At 43.6% G+C, this 9,890-nt stretch overlaps 1 pseudogene; it reads left to right on the forward strand.

Moving 5' to 3' along the window:
• Positions 1-8,493: 8,493 nt before the first annotated feature.
• LOC116561682 lies at positions 8,494-9,556 on the forward strand (annotated as a pseudogene).
• Positions 9,557-9,890: the final 334 nt, after the last annotated feature.

Consider the following 9,890-nt stretch of genomic DNA (forward strand, 5'->3'; position numbering starts at 1 on the left):
ATTTAAGCCCCATGCCCATGTCTCAGGGCCCGTTCAATCTTAGAAGAGAAGCTCCTCCCTGTGATTCCCAAGGCAGACAGTGGTGAATTAATTCTAATGAACATGGAACAGTCAGCCCATTTGTGTCCTGGGATGTGACCCAGGGGGTTAATCTCCCATCTCCTGGTTAATTGCTTTCATGCTCAGGCTGAATTAACCCTCAGTTTTCATTTTGATTGAATCTGTCTTTGCTGACAGAAGTTTCCTTGGCAATTCAGAAAGTCCTCAGTATAAGAGTATATGATGGAGGATGCAGTGAATCCATAACATCTCTGCTATACTTTCTGGAGATTTTGAGATGTCAGGGTTGAAATGTCACATGAAGTCACTGGACAGGTAGATAACTGAAGAAATGGCCCTATGAAGGCATTGTTTATCCCTGTTCCAAACTCCTTTTGAGAGGCAAATAAGGATGGAGAAAGAGGAAGAGAGTTATTCCTGAATTTGTACCCTGGTTCTGCCACTTATCAGCTCTGCTTCTCTTGCTAGGGAGATCATGTTAAAATATTAACACCAATAATATCACTGAATGTTATGAGTCATTTGTATCCTCACTACCCAAAATGTGGTCCTTGGGCCAGCAGCATCATTATTTCCTGGATGCTTGCAAGAAATGTAGACTCTCAGGCCACACCCCAAATTACTTAGAAATTCTGATTAAGTGAAGAATATGCATCTAATCAAATCCTCAGTGTAATTTGTATGCTCTGGACAGTTTGAGAAGCACTTGTAATTATCTCATTTCTTCCTCATAATGATACTAGATACTCATTTTGTAAACTCTATCTCCTGGTAATACTGACCACTACCCTGTTTTACATGGAAGGAAACTGAGGCTCAGAGAGGTCAAATGGCTTGCTTAGTATCATACAACCAGAAAGAGGGTTTGAAGCTAGGTTCTTACCAAAGCAGACACTCTTAACCACTATGCAGTTGGGAGACTTAAATAAGATGCTAAGTATCCATTGTTCAGCAGAGTATCTGGCCCACCATAGATGGATGATACATGCTGGTAACCTTCTATGTTACTTCTCTTTCTCTGTTCTGGTTATTTTCAGACTTCCAGATGCTCCCTTGCCATGGCATTGATGTTGGTCCACCCTAGATAAGAGAGGCCCTAACTAAGTTCCTGGCTCCACCTTGACTAGGGCAGTGGTTCTTGACTGTGCCTTGGAGGGAGTGATGTCCGTTTTCCCTCTGGATCCTAGAGGGTATCCTAAAGGGTGTTGTCAGCCCCCCTTCTTCCCTTCATCCCCACTGAAAAGAACTTGATGATGTTTGCTCCTGACCATGAAGCTGGGAATGAAAGCAATACCCTGATAGGCTGGCTGGCATCTTGTTCCCTTCCTCTTGACAGGTATCATGGATTTTCCTAGAGCAGACATGGGATGAGTTCAGCATTTTCATCCTTTATGTATTTTGGTCCTGGGAGTTGCATAAATGGACTGGTCTTTGTAGAGGGGACTTGTGGTTTCACAATTTGTTTTTATTTGGAAAAATAAAGGGTTCTGATTTATAGAGAGATTATTTCTAAAGAGGATGAGCACGTTCATAGTTAACCAGTTGCTATGGTTTTTGTTTCTCAGTAATAAGAATGTTCAATCATACAGGACAGGAGAATGGTAGAAGGATTGAAATACATGAAATCTTTTGATAGGTAAATAAGGATGGAGGAAGGGGAGGAGAGTTAGTTTTGTTAAATAAACAGGAGTATAATTGAGTTCCACAATCCTATCATTTCTAGACCCAGTTTTTCAACCAGATGTAGCTCAGATCTTATTAGGTGTTCCTTAGAAGACAGAGCAGATCTAGAGCCTGTGATATTCACATCACCTAGTCAACCTTATCTCAGACTTTAGACATGAGTATATGGTGAGGAAATGCTTTGGGACAAGATGGAAAACTCCTGGGGCAGCTGGGTGAAGATTATAGTAAATCAGATTATTGAAGTAACTTCTCTCATTTGATTAATATCCTTGACAAGGAGTTTAGGGAACTGATGATAAGTGTATTTGTGACTACATTTTAGGGAAAGAAGTCTGAAATCAGGAGAAGAAAGGAGAATGTACATACATTCTCTTTGGAGAGCCTATTGACCGTAACAGAAAAGATGTTAGTTATCTATTGTTGCATAATGAATCTCCTCAAAAACTAAGTGACTTTAACAGCAACAAATGCTTATTATAACACAGTTTGTGTGTCAGAAATTCAGGAGTGATTTAGCTGCATGGTTCTGGCTTAGGGTCTGTCATGGAGTTATAGTCAAGATGTTGGCAAGGACTGCAATCTCTGAAAATTTAAATGAAATTTCTAATGGGACCAGAAGAACCATTGCTAACTCACATAACTGAAAGAGTACTGTCTCTTGGCAAGATGCCTCTGTTCCTTGGACATTCAAGAACTCTTTGGGTGTCTTGAGTGTCCTCACAACTTTGTGTCTGCCTTCCCTCAGAGCACACATTTCAAAAGAACAAGAAAACGACTGCAATCTCTTTTATGACCTAGCCTCAGAAGTCACATGTTGCCATTGCCACAATATCCTATTGGTTATACAAGTCAGCCCTCTTTCGTGTGAGACAAAATTATACAAGAATGTGAATACTGGTAGGTGGGAATCACGGAGGGCCATCTTTGAGGCTGGATATCACAAAAGATAATATATAATTATTTAGGGACTGGGGCAAGTGGGGTATTCTGGGTTCCTAATACTCTCCTTAATTGTGTGATCTTAGATCATTTGGAATCTCTTGGTCTCTGCTTCTTAATCTCTAAAGATATTAGAATGATCTAAAATACTCTAATGCTATGGGATTTTGGTCTGATGGAAAGGTAGAAAACTTGCCACCTGAGGACCTCAGTTTGAAGTCCAACTCTCTCTCACTTCCTGAAAGGTCTAACGCAAGTCACTCCCAGTTCTGAAGAATGGATTTTTGATCTGCCAAGTGGGGATGGTACTGAGGATTAAAAGAGGTAATGGATGTGGAAGTGTTTTAAAATTTTAAGTTCCATGCACTTGTAAGATGTTTTATTTACTCATAAAAAAGCTGAAGTAGAGGAAGCCAGAAGGGAGTATCATTTTATTTTCATTACATTAAGTGAAAATAAAATTACCTTCTACTCTTCAATGCATTCTGAGCCCTGGAAACAGGCTCTTCTATCTGCAGGCTAGACTGTGATCTTTTGAGTTATGCCAGTTGGTTATGAGGGAATGTCTTCTCCTTCTGGGTCCATGAGGGGGCGTAGCTTTAAGGGTAAGAATTTCCCAGTGCCATGCCCCCTCCCATCTCTCTCCATCCAGGAGATTCAACTGTTTATGTTTGAATTTCACGGGAAGGGGAAGAAACTAAAAGTCAGTCATTCCAGTGGAAGTTCTAAGGAACTCCTTTCATTGGCTCAGTGTCTTGGAGAAGGTGGGGGTTTCTACCAGGATAAAAATCCATGCTCCCTCACCTGCACCGAATTTCCAACTTTCTGGAATCCCCTCCCACACGGTGGGAGGTCCCTCTGGGATTTCCCCTCTGGAATCCCCTTCCACACTCTTCGTGTAAGCCTTTCTCTTCTTTCCTTCTCTTTTCTCTACCTAAATAAAATTACCTTTCTGCAACACTGTTTTTGGTCCAGAATTTAACTTTGCAAGTATACAGTGCAGCTGAAGCAGTCCCACTGCTTATTCTTTAAGAGGTTGGAGGTCAAGAATGCACAACATCCAAGAAGAAACCTGGTTATAGTTATTATAATAGAAACTAAAAGCCATATTATTTCACATGTATGCTTTATAACTTAAAAAGAGCTTTACTGACATGTTATTTAGGCCTCATTTTTTTTTTTGCCAGTATAAAATACCTTGTTTATGAAGGTACTTTTTAAATGAGTAGTTTTTAGAAATGTGAATGTATGATTTTGGAAACTTCATGCTGATTGTTATTTTTAGGATTGCTTATCACCCTCACCCATGAAGTGGGTAAAGTTGGTCAAGTAGATCTCCTCATCTTTTCACACATGAGTAATTTGGATCTCAGAAAAGCTAAGTGGCTTATCAAAGACTCAGAGCCACTCAGGCTGAATCTGTAAAGGCACATCTTATGTCTATGGCTATTTTGTTTTATTTTAAAAACTGCTTTAAACCACTGAGATGAAAATGACAATCAAACTAATCAAAATTATTATTAAATTCTATAAACCCATCTTATGTTCTTTCCTGATGCCAAGTACTAGAATCATAAAGATGAATAAAATGTGGTTTCTCACCTGTGTAGCTCACTCACTGGTGGAGATGGTGGATCAGGCTAGACATATAGGTAAATAATTTCAAGATATTATGATACATCTCACTGTAGAAGTTTATTAAAAATTACGTGCCCTGGGGGAAAAACCAAAGATCAAAACATGATCTTCTGATTGAAGTTTTAAGAAAGGGAGTGAGGGGTCTTAAGCTGTATGGTAGAGTCAGGAAGGGAGTTGTTGAGTAGATTATGATGGGCATCACACAGTGTGCAGAACTGTGTTAGGGTTGGGGCTAGGGTTAGGATTAAGGTTTACGGTTAGGGTTAAAGATTAGGGGTTAGGGTTAGGATTAGATAGATTTTATTCATAAAACTACAGGGAAAGAGAGACTCCAGTGTAGAGCTGGGCTCAATTCCAAATACAACCAGAACAAGTGGAGATTTTTAGCCAAAAAACAAAATAGAGGCTTGGGGAACATGGATGGATGGAAAATTGACAAGAGGAGACATCAAGTCTGGGAGGATTCTGGCTGAACTGACCTGATGGGATTCTTACCAGAGGCAGGCAGGTAGGCAGTCAGGCATCACCTGGGGGATGGTGGAGGTAAGAAGTTTGATCAGATGTCAGGCATCAGGGGTAAAGAATCCTCTCCTAAACCTTCCTAACATTACTCCTATTAAAACTCCATTATGCAGGGAAGTACGTGACAGGCCTTGTTGGGTAGAAGGCCCAAGGGAGCATGGTTAAAGTTTGGTCAAGCAAAGAATCTTGATTGGTGTCTTGGCTTGGCTTCTTGGAGCTTGCTGGATCTCTGTTTCAATGTCTTTTGTAATTTTTAGAAAACTTTGAACCATCATATCTTCAAGTATTCATTCTGACCTATTTCTTTCCTACTTCTAGGCCTCAATCACATGTGTGCTAGTGTGCTTGATAGCACTCAGGCCTTGGATAATGTTTTTTGTTTGTTTACGTGTTTGTGTTCCATTGTGGGTCATTTTACTGGCCTATCAAGTTTCATGGTTTCCTTCCTCAGCTATAGAGTTGACTAATAATCCCACTGAAGAAAGTCTTCACCTGTTTTGCCATGTTTTCTCATATCTATGATTTCCTTTTTATCTTTTTCACACAACTTCTTTCTCACTGCCGAAATTCCCCCTGTATTCAGGCATGTTGCCACCTTTTCCACTAGAGCATATGTTAGTGATAACATCCATTTATTTAATTGTTAGTTTATTTGCTTATTTTTTAACTATTTACTTGTAAATTTTTATTTATCTGTATCTTTGTCATAAATAATCTGTCTCCATTTTTTGGTGTTTGACTGTTGACAGCTTCTGAGCTCTAGCCCTCCCTCTTTCCCTCTGCCAAGCATTTGGGCCTGCTGACAAGAAAGCCCAGGTTTTCCCTCCTCTGGTGCTTGCAGGAGATTCAAGCCATGTAAGCCCTTCCTGTGCACAGGAATCTTCACCTGGGGCCATCCCCTACCACCATGAATCCTCAGGACTCTTCCAGCTCTCTGAAGCCAATTTTGGGCCTGCAAGGGAGATCTGTCCTGTTCTCCCCAGAATGTCTCACTATGTGGGTAAAATAAACCTTTAACACTCTCCTGTGGTATGTGTTGGCCTCATTAGTTTCAACATGTGAACCAAACTTGGGGTGAGAATCCATCCTCCATAGTGGCCACGACAGACAGCAAGTTTCAATATTTAAGTCATCTCTGAGTCTGGTCCTGTTGATTATTGTGTCTGTTGACAGTGGTTTTGTGTGTGTGTGTGTGTGTGTGTGTGTGTGTGTGTGTGTGTGTTGCATAATCTCTGAATGCCAGACATCCTGCCCAGAGCAGCAGGGGCTGAGGCACATGTGATGATGTGTGGCCTTCAGCTCCCCTCCTCTCAGGCCTCGGTGTGGTGCTGAATTGGTCTGGTCAGAGGTGAGCTGGGCTTGAGCTGTGTCATCCATGGCACCCTTCCTGGCAGCATTGGCTTCCGGCACCTCCAGCGTGACCTTATGTGACCTTGCGTGGTGCCATCTTCAGCCTTCCCTGTGCATCTGTACCCACTGGCAGCCCTGGGGCTTTTTCTCCTCAGCCAGCTGTGACTTGTGGTTTCCTGAGGCTGCGAATTGAGGGTGGGCAGACTTGGTTCTCCATGCAGCCCCCAGTCTGAGAAGCCCGTGTTGCTGGACGCACAGTCCACGCTTTCTCAGTGACCTGCCCCTCCTCCCACCACAGCTCCCCGCTGCCCATGTGGGGTGGTGGGTCCTGCGAGGGACGGAGGGGACCTTCAGGGGTCTGGGTGCAGCCGTTTACTGCGTCTCCTCCAGGAGTGGGCGCTTCCCCTTCACCTATCCCGCCACAGCCCATCTGCCTGCGCCCTGCCAACAGCAGGTCTGCCGCCCCCACTGGGTGGCATCGGCTCAACAGGCGGGAAAGGTCTGGGTGGGCTCTGCGCCTTTCTTCCAGCCGAGGGCGCCGCGCCTGCACCCGGGAGCGTCCTGGGAGCCGCCCGCCAGTCCGTAGGGCCAGTGGAGCTCCGGAGGCTCCTGCAGGGGACGCGCTTCCGGCGCACAGGGCTGGCCGGCCTCTGCAGCCTCAGGGCAGCCCCGCGCCGGGTCCGCCTACCTCAAACGCGGGACGTGAGTCTTCCTGAGCGTGCGGCACCCCGTCCGTGTGTTAAACGCTGGATCTGAGCTCTCCTGGGCCTGCAGCACCTCTTCCTCTGTGCCTGCTCCACCTGAGCCCGGGCTCCCGCCTGTGCCCAGGTCGTTCTACGCCTTCCAGGCTGCTCGGCCACCCTGGACTCGGCTCCTCAGCGGCTTCGGAGGAGCTACGGTCTGACGGCTTCGCGGGCCTTTTCGCTGTTGGGTTGGAGGGACACCTTCTGGCTTCTCCTTCCTCAGCCGGCCTCTGATTTCCACTCCTGCCCTGTGGAGGCCGTTTCTGGGACAGGGAGGCTGACGAACGCCGTCCTGAGTGCTGAGGCTCCATGGACCATGTGGGCAACTCGGTCTGTTCCGGGGCCTTTCTCACCCTGAGCTGTTCTGCTTCTCGACAGAGAAGCATCATCTTTCCCCTTTCCATAACTTGGAAGCTTTGGAGGATCAAGTGATGGGTAAGTTGTGAAAAAGTTCCCTGTTAAACTCTTAAGTTTAGCTGTGAGTAAATCATTCTACACATGTTAGTGGTTCCTGTGATTTTCTTCCACATGGAAAGTAAAAGTCTAGAGAGAATGACTTTTACCAGAAATCCAGATCTTATCTGTCCCTTCATAAGACGGTTTAGTATTTTAAGCATATTCCTTTACATTTGTTTATGCATTCATTCCACATACACACTAAAATATTTCTTAATAAAACACCAATTTGAGGAATTCATGGATCCCTGACTGAAGCTACGAGCCCCTTCTGTGAGACCTAAGTGCTTTTTTGAGGAAGGACATGATTAAATAATTAAATCAGTAACAGGCAGGGGTGCTGTGGCTGCTCAGAGGTGAGGCAATGTCTGGGGATCTCCTGCTGAAGGTAGAGGGATGGTGGAGATTGATCTGCAGAGGGAGAAGGAAGGGATGCAGGATGGGACCCTCGGAGGTCCAGGGAGGTCTCTGAGATCCTGGGGAGGAGTGGGACTATACACAGGCAGGCTGTCTGCTGTCTTCAATGGGGATCAGCTTCCTCAGGACTGGACGAGGTCCTGGTGGACTGAGCCATCTGGTGGGCACGGGGAACCAGTCATTCAGAGTAGGAAATTATCCCACTGCTCTAATCTGAGGCTGTTACAGAAAATAGAGAGTGAACCATTATAGTCCTGGCAAATATGTGGATTAGCACGTAAGAGAGATTCAGCTGCAAAGGTGAGAGTTACCACTGGATCCATGTCCACGTTACCAGGGCTAAGACCCATATGATTGCCACATGTCCCACCCCATACTGGCAAGTGTGTGTCCAGGGTGACATATATTCAGCAGCCAGTGTGGCACAGGCAGCCACTGTATGACATACCTCCACTGGCCAGGATGTCCTGGCACCCCCTCCACATGCCTGTCTGTCTCATTCTTTTGCACCCCAAAGAACAGAGAGGACCAAAGTTTCCTGACTTAATTACACCATGTCAGAGCTTTCTGGAGGCAGGAGCATCTTCACTGGAGATACATCTTCTAGTGACAAAAACACTTAAATGCCTTCCTGAAAATTCTCATTAAAAAGTAAGGATTCGGGCCACCATTTGACAGCAAAAGAGTCAGGTTCTGGGACAGCTGGAGGCAGTGGTCGTAACAGGAATAACTTTCCAAAGGGAAGCTGTTTTGCGAACTGTCCTTTCCAGTAGAGATGGGCAATGTGCTTTGGAACAGTGCCAGACTGGCTTCCTATTGCCCAGGATTTTACTCTTTAGTTAAAAGGGTTGTCAATCTCAAAGACTTTTCAACTACAGGATTATCGGGTTCTGAAGAGTCTCATGTGGCCTCTGCACCTCCAGATACATGCTTTCAAACAGTGTGGACTGATGAAACTATGGGACCATTTGGACCTCAACATAGAGGTTCCAGCTTCCTGGGAACATAGGTTTTGATTGTCACCTCAATGGGACTGTTTCACTGAAGAAAGCCTGGTTCATAAAACTTTGCCTGATATTCTAGCAGAACATTTATCAGGTGAAAGACAAGTTTGTAATGGCACAATGTGTGAATGAATTTTAGGGTAATGAGGCACCTGTTGAACACAAAATTAACAGCACAGAAACTTACTTTGAAAGTGCCAGAGTAGAGTGTGCAATACAGATATGCCCAGAATTGCTGCAAGAGATTTTGAATCACAGTTTTCTGAAGTTGCTAATAGCCAATTAATGATTCTGACTGTAACACAAAAAACTAAGAATGATATGATTGATTAGAATGAAGAAGTAGAAATTGAAAGAGAAGTTCTCTTAGAAAAATTCATCAGTGGTGCCAAGGAAATTTGCTATGCTCTTCAAGCTTAGGGATATTGGGCTGACTTTATTGATCCATCATCTGGTTTGGCATTTTTGGGCCATATACAAACAACACTCTTTTTGAGACAGATGAAGGCTACTGACATTTAGGATGCTCTGTTGATGACCTTGGATGCTGTAAAATGATTTGTAAAGTCTCTGGGGTGCCCATGTAGCTGTGGGAAGTGTCTTCACTAATGCAACACCAGACAGCAGTATTATGAAGAAATCAAGTGGAAATTAGCAGAAATGTCCATTTATTTGCTGCATTATTTGTATGTAATATTTGGGTTGAACTATAAAGACTGTGAGACTAAAGTTTTTAAAAGATGCTTATTTCTAAGTATTTATTTCAACATTTATGAATTCACAACATTGGCAAGTTATTTGTGATTTTAAAATTGCAAACGTTCATTATTCATATGATAATTGAATATATGTTGAGTATATCCACATTGTATAGGATGTGGTAATTAGTTTGTAACCAGGGTATGATCTACTATGGTTATTTTTCCCCTTTATTGGGAAAAAGCCTCAGTTTTAATTATTTTCTTTAAAAAATAAATCACATGTTTGGTTATGAAAAAAAGGTAAGGATTCATGAGTCAGAATTCTGAATCCTGCATACTGTGGCTAACGTTGTGCTAGTATCACTCATTCCTCA

This window comes from Sapajus apella, unplaced genomic scaffold (genome assembly GCF_009761245.1).
Source record: "Sapajus apella isolate SASKATOON/1434 unplaced genomic scaffold, GSC_monkey_1.0 scaffold30, whole genome shotgun sequence".
Taxonomy (NCBI): Eukaryota; Metazoa; Chordata; class Mammalia; order Primates; family Cebidae; genus Sapajus; species Sapajus apella.